Source organism: Triticum aestivum, chromosome 6B (genome assembly GCF_018294505.1).
Source record: "Triticum aestivum cultivar Chinese Spring chromosome 6B, IWGSC CS RefSeq v2.1, whole genome shotgun sequence".
In the NCBI taxonomy this organism is placed as follows: Eukaryota; Viridiplantae; Streptophyta; class Magnoliopsida; order Poales; family Poaceae; genus Triticum; species Triticum aestivum.
Genome location: NC_057810.1, coordinates 82,384,087 through 82,400,887, shown reverse-complemented (window position 1 = coordinate 82,400,887; position 16,801 = coordinate 82,384,087).

Here is a 16,801-nt window from a genome sequence, read left to right as displayed (position 1 = left end):
CACCGCTTGGGGGTCTTGTCGGGGGCTGGTTATTGTTGCCTCACTCTTGATGACTAGGGCTTTGTCGGGGTAAGCATGGCTATAGTGCCGCCACCTAGCGGGCTATCACTGTAGTCTTACCCCATCTTGTCTCCTTAATGATGCGCGTACTTCGAGGGAGGGAGCGAGCCGGCTGGTGAGAGCCGGCTACATCCCAGGCCGACTGGGGGAGGCGTGGCCGCCTTCGGGTGTCTCTTTGACTGAAGGGGCCCGCCGCCCGCGGGCCGTACTGACAGCCTGTCGTGGGTGGCGTCATGGTTAGCATGGCAATAGTGCCACGCCGGATGGGTCATGGCCGCCCCATACGGCGTACTGTGGCCATGCGTGCTCCGGTATTTGGGGGTGGCAGGCTTCACTGTTGCCACACCCCGTCTCATCACCGTTATGTGGGTGCAGATTTTGAGGGAACGATCTTGGCCGTTTGCCAGGGGTCGGCTTCTTGGAGTCAGTCTTCTCGTGGACGGCTTCTTGGAGTCGGCCCTCTCGTGGCTTTCTTCACGAGAGTTTAGGGTCGGGCCGCCTTCCGGTAGTCGGCCTATGAGACAGCTGACCAAGGGAAGGCGGCCCCATGCCTTGGGTGCTTGAAGGCTTGATTGGCCCGTCATGTTTTGAAGAACCAGGGGGAGCCGTCTAGGCTACCCATGGTCATTTACTCCGACATTCAATGTGAAGCTGAAGATGATTGAGGGGTGACACGCGAAGTCCGGAGGTGCTGTAATAAGCAGGAATGCCGACGCCCCATGGCCAGAGGGCTCCTTCCCATAGGTACTCGATCTATGGCAGCGGAGGTGGTTTTACATCACGGCTCCCAAGGGCACAAAGTGGGTGGCTGTCCCCGACTTCCATCCGGGCCCTCCTTCTCAACTGGCGTCATGGACCAATGTAGGACAGGATTGGGGATCTGCTAGTGATGTACCAACACTACAGAGCCGTATTCGGGAGTTTCTTGAGAGGGACATTAGCCTTGTCATCATAATTCAGGTAATGCTAATCCGACGGATGTTGCCGTGCAAACACCAGCCTCTCCGAATGTGGGAGTTCAATCCGGAAGGTCTGCGGACTATTCTGCACTTCTTCGGCCTATCACTCGAAGGGATGTGTAAATTATTCTTCGGACCATAAGTAAAGTGTCCGGATACCACCGAAGATGCGGGCCTAAGCTGCAATCGCCCAGATACCCAAGTAAGTAACCCACAAGCCGAACACTTCATCTATTTTGTCATAGTCATTATTCTCAAAATCCTCCGTGGCCATGAATGGCTCAGCAAGGCGGAGAGAATTAGGTGTCCGGCGCCACTTCTCGAAAGCTCGCCAAGTCCCACCATAGCCAAGATACTTGGTCGTGTGCTAAGCAAAATGCACACAGGGAAAGACGAAGGGAAGAACATGGAAGCAGAACTTCACACATTGCGCATCCAAACCAGGGGAATTGCTACCTCCCCAAAGGAGGATAGCCGGGAAGAGGAATCTAAGGCCTCCTCCCCTCACGGGAAGAAGAGGGACTCCTCCGAAGACTTGGAGACGGAGGTGCCCAAACAGGGGAAGAAAGCTTCACCAGGGGGCCCTGCCCCAAAGGGCGTCCTCACCGCGTCATGCCCGCCAACGGGCCAGCCCTCAACCGAGCTGTAAGTTAATCGTAAATATGAAGGTACTGCTTTTTTCCAAGAACAATAACCAGGATTCATTCTTTGCTGTCCGGCTAGAAGCTCTTCTCGACAGAGTTCGTCTTCAGGGGATCTCCTTCCGGAGATGATGGAGAGTGAGACCCCACCAACCTCTCCGCCTCATGAGGCGGGCGATCCCGAGGTGTCGTCGCGGAGGAGTCCGGATCTGCCGAAGCCAGAAGCTAATCCTTCGGCCGCCCTAAGCCCGGAGTGTTCGGCTCCCACGGGGGGGCGATAAGAAGGGTCCGGCACAGTTCGGTATCCCGCCGGACACACTAACGGGCCTTCTGGAGCGAGCTGCTCTCTCGGAGGAACACCGTTCATTAATGAGCATGGTGCTCGAGAAGATTTCATCCGCCACAAGCGGCTTGAATGAAGCCTTTACGAGCCTGCTCAGAGGCTTTGAGGTATGTGATGAAAATACATAATTTTTTGGCTGTGATGCACGCGCTAGGTGTGCTCCATATAGATAGTAGCCCCTGAGACTCTGGTTGCCAACCCTTGGCGGCAAACGGAGGATCACATTGTTAAGTAACGATTGCGCTTTAATTATGCACAGGTGTCCAAGGATCCGGCAGCCGACCGGTCCGTTGAAGTTGCCGAACTAAGGAGGCAAATTGGGGTTATTGATGCCGATATCACATTGGGAACGAGTGGCTTAACGAGTCACAAGGTATGTGCTCTGATATCCTTTATTATTATAGGAAAGATTTGAGAGGAGCATAATATTAATGCGATATGCTTGGACTGCAGACGGTGTTGCTGCCGTGGAAGCCCTGAGGGCGGAACTTACCCTAGCCAAGGAACAGGCCCGGGCTAGCAATGCGGCTGCCCTAAAGACGGCCGAAGAGTTGAGAGCCGAACAGGCTGCTCATCGCCGAAGCAAAGAGAAAATAGCCAAAATGGCTGTAGAGCTAAAAGCCACCGCCAACCATTATGAGCTTCTTGAAAAAGAAAATCATGCGAATAAGGTTGACCTGAAGAAGGCCCTTGATGCAGCCAAGGAGACGCGTTCCAACCTTAGGGATGCACGGGAGGAGCTTCGACAGGCCGGAGAAATCACGGCTGGAAACCCCAATCTGTTGTGGATGAAGTTTTTTGATCCGAAGTACGCTCCTCTGGATCGACGCTAGAGTCCTGCAGACGCCTATGCGGATTTGTCGAAGAGTACGGCTGATGCAGCCAAGTTTTTTCAGGATCAAAAATATGATGAAGTGGAAAAGTTGTTCTGGTCACAGTTCAGCGCTCCAACGCGCAAATTGCCTTTGAGTGAGAAGATGGCTGTTGTGGCCGAGCTCCACATGGACCATCTGTGGCCGGTCTTGCAATGCAGTCTGTAATAGACCATCTATGGCCGAAGGGGCCGAAGTCGGACAGTTATTTTGGTTTAGTGCAACAATTCCTTGGTGCCGTATCGCGAATCGATGCCAATAAGAGGTCGGCACGGATAGAGGGTGCCCGGATGGCTTTTGCCCATGTTAAAGCATACTGGACAGATATGGAGGCCACCGTCGTTACGACCCAGAATCCGGCGGGGGGCCAGGGTCCGGCCGAGCACATCTTGGAGCAGGTAGCAGCAGGTGCTCGCTTAATAGAGTCCCAGTGCTCGAAGCATGTCATGTTCGAGTGACAAATCGTGTCATTGTAAAAACAATGTTATTTTGATTATGAGGCTATATTTATACTTTTTGACTAAAAGTATTATTGTGCCTCCTCTGCGGTCGTTTTTATGTGTATGTGTAATCTGAAAGTTAGCGGTCGTTGGCTTCAGCCCCCACGCATACAATGCGGGGGTGTTCGCGAAAAATATGTGTAATCACACTTGATCCAACGTCTTGGTCCATTAAGGAGGTGATTGCACGTCGAACTAGGCAACCGGACTATATAGCTGTAACACTTTCACTTAGCCATAGGAGTTTGACGGTGGGGCTACTATGTAGCCCCTGGTACCTTTGCATGCATCCGAATACAGGCGCGCGTTTACATGACCGGAAAACGGTCCTTCGTTAATGCGGCAGAATCCTAAAGATTCCGATAGGTCTTCGAGTGGTTGAACAGTCTCTTGCTATATCATGACAGTCAGTTTTCGGCTTTCTCTACTGAGGTTCTCATCCGGAATAACCAGGGCACAATCGCAGTAGTTCTCCTTTGGCCGCCTTAGCCGATATGAATGGAACATAAGGCGGCGAACCCAGGAGCCGGGCAAACCCAACATTTGACCACAGACATGATTCGGAGGTGATGCATATAAGGCCAAACTCGTGACGCCGAACACTCCCGAAGGTATTCAGACTTTATAACATATACTGAGCTGAGTAACGCCCTTTATTATGAATCCTGTGTTCCCAGGTACGTGCATTAATATGACATGGCGAAATGCCAATAACTGCAGTATCCCCTATGGTTGTAGTACCCGTGGGATGTGTAAGCAACAAGAGACAATAAAGAAGATTTACACTGGGGCTTAATCTAAAGAGAAACCTTTGAGCGGGGCCCTGCTGCACGCCTGCGCCTTTGTCTCTGTTGTGTCGTGTCCTGGGAGGGTGTCACACGAATGGTGTCTGTGAAAAGAAAATCTCATGTAACAGAGTATGACATAAGCGTGCGAAAAGTTGGCTATCACTAATGGATAGTAAAAGTGTAAAACAGTGGCCTGTTAATAAGGTCAGGCCAAAAAGTGGGCTTTATTAATTATCTATAGCCCCTGGTGTCCTCTATGGGATTACATGTGTGGCGCCTAGATAAGGTTTATCTGGGCTGCCGGACTCATCTAACCGTGTCTGTGGTCTTAACGACTAGTTATGTTTTCAGGTATCAGAGGCCTCTTAGAGTCCGGCTGCTGGAGCTGTCGCGTACTCTTCCACGCGTAAGGAACGCTTTGTGTTTCCATTAACGGTGATGATGCCGCGTGGACCGGGCATCTTGAGTTTAAGGAAGGCGTAGTGCGGTACTGCGTTGAAGCGGGCGAAGGCCGTTCTCCCAAGCAATGCATGATAGCCGCTTTGGAGGGGGGCGATGGTGAGAGTAGTTCTTCGCTTCTGGAGTTGCCTAGGGAACCGAATGTTACCTCCAGTATGAGGGAGCCCCTGCAGTTGGCTTCAACGCCTGGTATCACCCCTTCAAAGGCGGTGTTACTGTGGTTGATTCTGGATGGGTCTATCCCCATCCGGCGGATAGTATCCTGGTATATTAGATTAAGACTACTGCCGCCGTCCATGAGGACGTAAGTACGATGGTATCCGTCGATTATTGGGTCGACTACCAAGGCAGCTGATCCTTCGTGTCGAATACTAGTTGGGTAGTCCCTGTGATCGAAAGTGATTGGGTAATCCGACCAGTGGTTAAGTTTGGGTGCGAGGGGCTCTATAGCGTATGTGTCTCTGAGTGCACATTCGCGCCTTCTCGTGGATATGTGGGTCGCTTGGATCATGTTTACCATTTTTACCTCTAGTGGGAATTTTTTTTGTCCCCCAGTGTTCGGCTAGCGAGGCTCATCCTCGTCTTCACTTGGTGTTTCCCTTCCCTTGTGTTTGGCATTTAATTTGCCGGCCTGCTTGAAGACCCAGCATTCTCTGTGAGTGTGGTTCGCAGGTTTTTCGGGGGTGCCATGAATTTGGCACAGTCTGTCCAGGACTTTGTTCAGGCCGGACGGTCCTTCTTTGCCACCTTTAAGTGGCTTCTTTTGTTGACCGGGTCGAGAGCCCCTGAATCCGGTGTTGACCGTTATGTTGTCCGGACTTTCTTCCTTGTTTTGATGTTTGTTTTTGTTGCGCCGTGGCCTCCCGCTGCCATCCCTAATTTCGGATGTACTTGGGTCACTGGTGCTCTTACGGGCCAACCATCTATCTTCGCACGCGCAAAAACGGGTCATAAGGCTTGTTAAGGCTACCATTGTCCTCGGTTTTTCTTGGCCGAGGTGTCTGGCGAGCCACTCGTCCCGGATACTGTGCTTGAAGGCCGCTAGGGCTTCGACATCCGGACAATCGACGATTTGATTCTTCTTAGTGAGGAATCTATTCCAAAGCTTGCGGGCGGACTCTCCGGGCTGTTGAATTATGTGACTTAAATCGTCCGCATCCGGAGGCCGGACGTAGGTCCCTTGAAAATTGGCCCTGAAAGCATCCTTGAGTTCCTCCCAACTTTCAATTGAATTTTCGGGGAGGCTTTTCAACCAGTGTCGAGCTGGTCCCTTCAACTTGAGGGGAAGGTATTTGATGGCGTGGAGGTCGTCCCCACGAGCCATGTGGATATGCAGGATAAAATTCTCAATCCAGACCCGAGGGTCTGTCCTTCCGTCGTATGCCTCTATGTTCACAGGTTTAAAACCCTGTGGAAATTCATGATCCAGCACCTCTTCGGTGAAGCACAGGGGGTGAGCAGCCCCTCTGTATCTGGACGTGTTGTGGCATGTCGTCGGCTGTTGTTGTGTTCGGTGCTGATTCTGAACTGGTATCCGATCGGTATGATCGTTTTGGTGGCCATGGTCTTGCGCCGGGGTGTGTCCTTTAGATCCATAGATGGACCTAGCCGCACTGGCATTTTTTATCCAGGAGCTCGCGTAAATCATGTGCGGCGTCGGTAGCTGCTCTATTGCTGTTACGAAGTGGTTTGTCCGGCTTCCTGGCCGTATTGTTCTTTGGTGGAACGGCCTCATCATCGAATTCTGGCAGCAGCTTGCGTTTTGGATAGCTCTTTGTGTGGCGACTGTCGTCGTACCTTTCTTTAGTGTCTAGCACTTTATTCCATCTGTGATTGAGCGTTTCCTGTGCATCCTTAAGCCTTTGCTTCTGCTTCTTTACACTTTTTGCAGTGGCCATAAGCCTTCTGTGGAGGTTATCTCGTTCCAAGCGTGCTTCCGGGATGACGAATGCATTGTCATCTGGACTATGCTCTTGCCCCGGGGCGGTTTGATGAGTTCGTCCCTCGGGATCATTGTGATCGGGCGTATCCTCCGAGCTGTGTTCGGCGTGACCTGGCTCATCCTGCTCCATTGCTGGGTCCATATGGTCGTTGTTGCCTTCGGAGTTGACTGGGATGTCGATCTTTCTAGCGATGTTATCGCTATTTTTACTGTTGCTAGACTTGGAGCGGCGTCTGCGCCATTCTTTTGGCTTTTGTCCGGGGGTTTTATCCTCCGGTTTGTCGCCGTCGTCTTCTTTAGGCGTATCCACCATGTAAATATCATATCTCGAGGTGGCAGTCCGGTGCCCTGTTGGTTCTGAATCGTCTCCTGCGCCGACGTCCATACCGTCGGTATCATCGGAGTCGAAGTCAAGCATGTCTGATACATCGTCCACAGTGGCTATGAAGTGGGTGGTGGGTGGGCAACAGATTTCTTCGTCACCTTCTTCCCCCTTGAGTCGGACATAGTTCGGCCAAGAGCCTCCTGACAAAGAGAGAGACTTTAATGAGTTCAGCATGTCGCCAAAGGGTGAGCGCTGGAAGATATCCGCAGCAGTGAACTCCATTACCGGAACCCAACCATATTCGGTGGGCTTGGGAGTGCGCGGACTGGAACCTATAGCCGGATATGAGTCCGGGGGTTCGGTGTCACAGGCTTCCTTCGGGGTGAGGCCTGTGTTCGGCTCTACCGCCGATGAGTGTGCGGCCTCTAGGGCGGGGTCCATCGACCCGTCCTCGGGCGACGCAATCTGCGTCGGATTTAGGTCCGGGGCTCTTGCAGGGGCGATATCTCGGGCATTGTCCGACAGCAGGTCTAAGCCGTGCTCATCGTGACTGTCCGGCGCTCCTGGCGCAGGCCCAAATCCGTTGAAGATCAAGTCTCTGCAGATATTGGCCGTGTAGTTCAAGTTTCTGAACCTGACCTGACAACCAGGGGCATTGCTGTCGATCTGCTCCAGATGGCCAAGCGAATTGGCCCGCAGTGCGAGGCCGCCGAACATGAAGATCTGTCCGGGGAGAAAAGTCTCACCCTGGACCGTGTTGTTGCTGATCGAAGGAGCCATCAAGCCTTGCAGCGACGACACAGAGGAACTCTCAATGAAAGCACCAATGTGGGTGTCAAAACCGGCCGATCTCGGGTAGGGGGTCCCGATCTGTGCGTCTTAGGCTAATGGTAACAGGAGGCAAGGGACACGATGTTTACCCAGGTTCGGTCCCTCTTGATGGAGGTAAAACCCTACTTCCTATTTGATTGATATTGATGATATGGGTGCTACAAGAGTTGATCTACCACGAGATCGTAGAGGCTAAACCCTAGAAGCTAGCCTATGATGATTATGATTCTGATCGTCCCTCTAAGGACTAAACCCTCCGGTTTATATAGACACCGGAGGGGGCTAGGGTTTACATGGAGTCAGTTACAAAGAAGGAAATACAATATCCGGATCGCCAGGCTTGTCTTCCACGCAAAGGAGAGTCCCATCCGGACACGGGACGAAGTCTTGAGTCTTGTATCTTCATGGTCCAACAGTCCGGCCAAAGTATATAGTCCGGCTGTCCGAATACCCCCTAATCCAGGACTCCCTCACTATCCACAACACGAGCCACACTTCTACAAGGGCTCATAGCATAACATGGGGAGGACACTTGGTGGTTCAAGTCAATATCAAGCCGCGAACCTTGCCCCTTCATACCAAACAATTCAAGTGACATGTCTTCCGAGGCCGCAACTTTACCCTTGTATATCCCCCAATGCAACTCGGAGATGATAGGCATATTCTTCAGTCGAGATTTTGTTCCCACCCCAACATCATACCTTCCTATTAATTACACTTTATCATTTGGGTCCATCCAATTCAACTTATCTCTTACTTTAATAACAACCTCATCATAACTAGGACTTATGTCGAATACCACCACATCCTCGTTGTCACTTGCAGTTTTGGTCACAAATGACGCTTTGTCCAAATAATCAACATTAACAAGTCTATCATCCATCTAAAAGGGACAACAAACAAGATGAAATGACAATTATAATGCATAGTTGCAAAAACTATGCAACTCTAATGAAGCAATGACAACTATATATTCCTAATGAGTTGTATCAAAAACAAATTAAAACTTATGAACTAAATAAATGATGTCATTTGCTTAACACATAACCTAAACCTAACCATCATATTTATCAAATCCATCATTTGTACCCACAAAATGCATATCCCATTACTACTACCACAACTACATATTAATTCAAAGCCATCCAATACCAAAGGATTTGAATAAATCTAGAAACTAAGGTGTCACCTAGGGTTACATAATGCCACTAAAATAACAAGAAATTACCAACAAAATTTAGGGATCTAGGGCAGATTACCTCAAACAACACGGGAGAGAAAGATCCACGGAGGAAAATCAAATTTGGAGCGGGATTTGAGTGAGCCTTGAGGTGGGAGAGAGAGAGGGGGGAGCTCTCCTTTGTTCTTCTTTCTCGGGATGGAAGATTGGGATTGGGAGAGTGTGTGGGGAGGGCTCCACACACTTTTCCTGTGACCACTTATATCTCAGGGGGGTAGACGCCAAGATTCCCGGCGTCTAGGGTTGGGGGCGACAATTGCCACGTCGGACAGTCAAACTGCTGACCAGCAAGGTGGGCCAGGCCTAAACACCAGGGATCACGGCGTCCTTAGTGCAAGCTAAACGCCGCGGATGTTGGCGTCTCGGTTTGGGTCAGATACGAAAAAAGTTTCAAACACGGGTCAAATCGTGCTAAACTTTGAGACATGGGTCAGAACAGTGAAAAACCCACTATATCACACACAGTTGTTTTGTAGGAATCGTTTGCGATGAAAAATTCTGGGTCTATTTAAGTCTTCCACCTTAAGCTTCGCCGGTTCGTCTGCTCCAGTGCCGGCAACCCCCGAATCTAAAAATCCCGATCCCCATTCCCGCACCCCCTTCTTGCAAAGATGACGCCGTGGAAACGCTTCGTGAAGGCATGTCTGATGGTCGCGTCCCCCCGAGCGCCGCCGCCTGCGCCGAGAGCACGGACGCCTACGCCGAGAGTGCCGCCGCATCCGCATTGAGCGCGGCTGCTTCCGCCGAGAGGGCATCTGCGCCAGCCGACAGGGCAGTTGCAGCAGCCGAGACGGCTGCAGCTGCTGCTGCGACGGCGGCGGCAAACGCCGAGAGCACTTGAGCTGCCGTCTGTGCCGCCGAAGTCGCCCTGGCCCAGCTCAAGGCCATCCACACCAAGATATTCAAGGCCACCTCGGAATCCAGCATGCAACCCACGGCTGAAGAGGCGGCGGTGGCCATGGAGCACCTGCTTCCTCATGTGGTCATCGAGTGAGAGCTGGAGATGCAGGAGGTGGCGGAGATCAAAGAGCGCTGGGAGGAGGAGTTGCGCGTGGCCCAGGTCGAGGTAGAGAAGAGTCTGTCCGTCAAGGAATCGGCGATGGAGTAACAACACGAGCTCTGGCGCAGCCACTACTACGAGTACTAGAACCTTGAGGGCGGCGCCGAGGACGAGGACGAGGACGCAGTCGACTTCAGCAGGGGGACGCGGAGTCCACCAACCGCGGCATGTCGCCAGGACAAGCCATCGACGTCTCATCTCACACCGGTGATGCATAGGCCGGTGCGCTGGCGGATTTGTTAAAATTATTCGTACTTAGGATTTGTTTTTAATGCTGGTTTTTGTTAGTGCAATGTTTAGGTGAACTATCTCGATTTAATTACTAAAATTGCTCGATTCAGAAAGTCTGGTATGTGTGTTGTACGCTCTTTTGTGTGCCCAAATTAACAAGCAATGTTAAATTATGCAATGACGTACGCGGGAAAATTTCCACCAAAATTTCAATTATCAAACTCATCACATGTGCGTTAAGCAGAAGAATCATTTGCGATGCACACTATCGTTCAAAGTGAATGGTGTCCGGCGGCACCACGCGCATAGTTTCCCTCCACATTTAAAAAAAAATTGGCCTACCGCCGAAATATCTACCCTCTCTCTCCCCATCACCTTTTCTCGCTGACCACAAATCACATTTCCCCTGTTTCCCCTTCCTTCCTTCCTAAGCTATAGCCGCTTCCTCGCTTGCTTCCTCGCTCTCGCCGTCTCGCATCCTACCGCCGGGGTCGCCAAGGTCTTCTTCAAAGACCTCTCCAGCGGTTCCTCCTCCGACGACGACTCCTTCACCACCCGGGTATGCCTCTCTTCTCTCTCTCGGGCTATGACTTGGAATGAAGGATTTTTACCCGGTGGTCGATTTGAGTCATTTCTTCCTCTTGTAGTTCATTAGGACCATTAGTTGCAACGAATGGAGCGGGGTGGCTGAAGACCTGTCTGCTCATCGTCACCATCAATCTCCATGCGCGAAGCTAGTTGCGTTTGAATCTGTGGATAGTGGGAGGAAGTTTCTGGCATGTGCAGAGAAGGTTAGACCCTCTTTCGTTGTTACAAATCATTTGTTAGATGTGATTTAGACACTGTCACGGTCCCAACCCATTCATACCACACCTTCAACCAAACGCATCCTAAGACAGTGTCACGGTTTGTACCTAGTATCTAAAAATGTTGCCATCTCATCAGCGGTGCCATTAGAAAATTATTTGGCACTGCTTCAGTAGTTTGTGGAGCCAACTTGTCCACACATCCAAGCAGCCAAGCAGTAAAATACTAAATCTTTATGGCACAAAGGAACTGGGCGTCAGAGCAACTAGGTGCTCCGGAGTTTGGGTCCCAGATTTTTTCCGCTGCATCGGCTCGCTAGTGCAGGGCACCGGTGCGAGATGTAGCAACAGTTGTCTTTACACCGGTTTTGGCATACATAGTGGACGCCTTAGTGCTATTAGTTCTATGTTACTAAATTTGTGCATGTACACACCTGTCTGTATCAATTTGCTGTCATCCAAACACTGTCGGTATGCTGTTGCAGTTATATTTACCTTCCTCTTAAAATGTTCAATTTGTTATTTATAGCATTGTTGTAGTTAATTATAGCTTCTGATGTTTCAGAATTTGGTTGTTGTGTCAGTAGCAATTAATTCATTTGCACATTGATCTTTTTGAGAAGATATGTCATAATTAACCTATTTCTTCAGTTTTTCAAAATAAGTATTGGTGATTTTCTATATTGCTATAAACCCATTTTCCCTATAATTGTTACTGATCTAGTTTTAAATATTATAGGATGAACGGAAGTGTTCTTACTTGGAGTGAGTTGATCAAGAATGGCCACAGTCTTTGAAGATGTGCCTAGCAAAGCTCTGGAGCATGTATCAGGAAGAGAGCAGAGGTAGGCTTAGAGAAAGCATTGTCAATGCTAAAAAATATTTGAAGATGCGGGATAAAAAGAGGAAGGTGAAGAATGAGCTCAGATTTTCTAAATCAGACTTTGCTAAGATGGTGTTGGCGAAGGGGGAGGCACTTTCTCATTTGGCAAGTGCAAAACATGTTCTTACTGAACTGAAAGCTGGATGATCTTGATTAGGGAAATGAATATATTGTTGTAATATTGTTATTATGAAGTTGAATTATCTGTATGATGTACTGTGCTGTTTTCCGGTAGCTATCGTACTGTGATGTTAAAATATATCTATGTGCCTGATATGAAATTGGAAAACAGCTGTTCGATATGAAATGTGAATTTGCGTAATACTGGAATTATTAATTGTAAACTAATAAACCTATGAAATGGGTCATGGAACTTTGCAAATAGTTCTAGAAGTAAAAGCGCTTGTGATGGATAGCTCAATGCCACATAGTTTTCTTCATCAAATCGTGTGTGATGTAGTTGATAAAAGCAAACGGTCAACCAAGGCAGAGTGTGTGTGATAGTTACACATATCACACATGAGCCTATACATAAGCCTGTGTGGAATGTACATATGAACGGAAATATTTTCCATGGATTGACTGTGTGGGATGTACATACGAACGGAAACGTTTTCCCTAGATTGACTGTGTGGGAAGTATATACGAACGAAAACGTTTTCCCTGGATTCACTGTGTGGGATGTACATAAGAACATAAACGTTCTCCTTGGATTGACTGTGTGTGATATACATACGAACAGAAATGTTTTCTTGGGATTCACCGTGTGGGATGTACATACGAACGGAAACAATTGAGTTTTGATGCCTCGCCCAATCGCACACGAGCCAGCTTGTGTGCCAGGAGGGCCTATCCCCGACGATTTTTGGGTCGTGTGGGAAGGACCCCCTTATCGGCCACACTCACTTGGCGACGGTTCCAAATGCCGTCATGGAAAGGGGTTAAAAACCATTTGTATAGCACCGACGTGTACCAGTGAAGGGACAGAGAAAATAGAAATTAACACTTTAAACTGATAACTCACTTCTCATAGTTCATAAACTGATAAAAAGGCTGAAATATGCTAACAAAGGTTTCCAAACACGTCCACAAAAAACACGCTGCAGTGGGTGAACATATGGAGGTTCCGGAGGACAATAACTGAAATACTAAAAAGTAAACTCATAGGGAGATCCTCCCACCCAGAACCCACTCACACATGCACCAACCCTGACAGATTGATCTCGTGCATAACTTATATCCTGTGAATTATCATCACCATCTGCAGCTCCGTGTGAATGTTGTGCCTAAAAGTGATCATCACAGCACTGCCTCATCAGAAAATCCTTCCACCCTTTCTTAAAGCTGATGCGGCCGTACTTGCACGCCTTATACACAGTGTTGGTGATTCTCCCTACTCCCAGGCGTATTATAGCTAGACCTTCCTCCATGATGTTCAAGCTTGAGGCTACCTTGAATGGTAGTTTCTGTGATGCACATGTTATACATAAAAAAACGTGCCATATGTCTTTGCAATAGAAAGAAACATCTAAAACATAAAAAAATGATATATGAAAGGGTAAGAAATGTACCATCACAAAGTCCTTGAGATTAGTCTTGATCAAGCGCGTGACGAAAGGTGGGCACTTGTAGTCGTTGTTGAGAGGTAGGATGTCCCAAAGATACACTGATGAAATATGAACTAAAGTACATTGATAAAACCAAAGACTGGGCACTAACTTGGAAAGAGCATCGGAGAAATCAAAGATTGACGACTAACTGGGAAAGAACATTGCAGAAACAGGAACATGCAATGATCTAGTGGCAAATAAGAACTACAGAAAAATGAGCTAAGGTACACCAATGAAACCAACAAACTGATGACTAGGTAGGAACAAACACTAAAGAAACTACATGCAAATTGAGGTCGCTACTGAACTGACAAGGTATAAGGAGATCATAATGAATGCTAGATGTCAAGGCCGTGTCGACCTTCTGAAATGAGTTGAAGATCAGATCATAAGCACTGCAAATTCTAGTAAGGAACACCATCGGTAGCCGTCGCGTACTTTGTATCATGATTCTTGAGGCATGCTCCGGTTCAACTGTTCAAAAGTGAAATGATTAACTTCTATCTATTGATATTCTGGAATTATTGTGTGAGTAGTGCTCCTGTCAAAGGAACAATTCCTTTGCATGTACTCTAAAACCCAGCAAGACTCAAGTCTTCGCACATTACCAGCAAAAGCACTGGTGCTAGCCTAGCAACTTTTCTATGCTCCTTCTGATGACTGATACATAGACTACTAAGGCTTAACATAGACTCATGACTGATAACTGATACTAACAACTCAACCAAGACTGAGAGAACAAAGTAAAACACTTCTAAATTATAAAACATGAAGACCAATGGCTGAAGACTAATAATAAGAACTAACCAGGACTGGGATAACAAAGTAAAACAATCCTAAATAATAAAACAGGGAGACTGATAACTGAATAGTTGAATACTGATGACTAATACTATAAACTGAACCAAAACTGAGAGAACTAAGTAAAACAATACTAATATGGAATGGAGGGAGTACTAAATAATAAAACATGTAGACTGATGACTACTAATAAGAACTAAACCAAGACTGAGTGGACAAACAAATAAAACATGCGCAGGTACTGATGAACCAAAAAGGAAGAAACGAAATGAAAATTCACACTGATAGAATGTAAACTAAGCAAGAAAATCACTAACATTTATGGCTGAGAACTAATAAATGATTAATACTAAAAAAACTAATAAGAACTACAGCTAGATTGAAAATGACTAAAAGGAATCTAAGAGGAATAACGAAAAAGACTGAAACCTAAAAATGAAGAAATAGGAACTAAGGTACAATGATGAAACCAAAAATTGATGACTAGATAGGAATACTCTGTAGGACTGAAGAAAATAAAATACTACATCTCTGTTAAGTTGTGCTATATTGATAACTAAATTCTGCAGGTGCGTAGCGATGGGGTTGATGACATCCAGCATCACTCGCTGGAAGCCAACAAACAATTTTCATGTAGGTAAAGATCTTCCCTGGAAATTGAAATGCAAATGAAAAACTTGTGTGCATGTGTCCAAAAGATTAATAGCTCACCATGGATTGCAACAAAATTCTTTTGGACACGAGAAAATCACATCAATGTGATAGAGAACAAAACTATAATATGGCAACAACTGGAGCACAACCTAGCCATTCGTCTCCCTAGTAGTTGTAAATTTCTTAAAGAAATGTTCAAGCACAAAGGAAAAGTCCAGAGACAATTTTTTTTCGAGAGTACTAGTTTAGAGACCTCGATTTTCACTATTCGAATGACCCTGAAAATATATGATTCAAACACAGCAGCGCTTTATGTTGAAAAAATCACAGTTGACTGAAAAAATGCAAAAACAATGCGACACTATACTCTCCTTGGGGCACTACAACACAAAAACAAAAACAACTATAAAATTAGTTCTGTTTGTAGAAAACACTACAACATAAGGTACATCAAATCAACTGCATAAAAACGGCCTCAACATAAAACCATAGTGAATAATTATAATAACCATGACAAAGCCAATAACAAACATTTCGGGTCCATTCCAATTTAGCTGAAAATCACACCAAAAATCAGCATAAGCCTCCTCCAAGCTTAGGCCTGATAAGAAAAATTGTCCACAGGAACAACACATCCGCGTACATAGTATGACGTGTATCTCCTCCCCCCCCCCCTCCCCCACCCCATCTCCCGAGTGCAGAGTCATTGGACGCATAGAAAATGCAGGGGTGTTTCCCAATGAACTACACAAAAGCGCATGAATAAGTAACCACCCCTAATGTTGAACAAAGGTACACATGAAAAATGATAGTTCCATCCCCACCAATAAACAAACGCGTGCGACGCGGATCTCTGATCGGCGACCATGACAAGGAACTGAATTGACCGCGAAGGCACAAAACACCTAAGGACAAAAAATTGGACAGAGAGAGAGAGAGAGAGGGCGGTAAGGAGACGATATACCTCGCACACGACCGAGGCCGGCGACTGCAACCTCTCACCCGATGGGTGCATGTTGATGGAGAGCACGATGGGAGAGGTCTGTCAACACTAGTGCAGCAAAGCCTAGCTATGGTGTGCCAAAAACGGCCTTGCTGGTGTGGACACCCTACGCCACCAATATGCCGACATTATTAAAAAGTAGTGGTGGTGTTGGAGCCCACATCAACAAGTATTCTACGTGCTAATGGCGTGCCACGTGGCCAACGAAAACAGTAAGTTTATCTTACGTCTATCGTGCCTTATTGGCCAACGCCAGCAAATTGATTTTTTTCTAATAGAAACATTTTGATTCACAAACTAATAATTCGACTTCACAAAATTTGCTAGCTAGTTAAAGAACTACATAGTTCAATAGATACTCACTAACTCAAGATATTCAGCAACTTAACAAGTTAAACTTCACAAAAGTTACTCATTAACTCAAGGTACTCATGAACTAAAGATGGACTAGCTAGTTAAAGAACTACTCTTCATCAAGGATTAGGCTCAGCTGGTGAAACTTCTTTCTATTGCTCTCTCCATCTTTTCTAAAATGAGCTATGTCCACCCTTGAGCTCAATCCTCTCTTCCCTGAGGAGTTTTCTGTCCTACTTCAGGTTATTCCTCTCATCGATCAGCTCATCCCAGTCGTCCCTCAGCTTATTAGTCTTCCTTACAAGATCAACACTCCCGTTGAGCAGCTGACCCCTCTCTGCCTTCAGCGAGACATTCTCCTATTGCAGACTGTTGATGATATATTGATGAGTCTCTAAGAGATCTTTGTGGAGCATGTCCACATCATACACATCCTCCT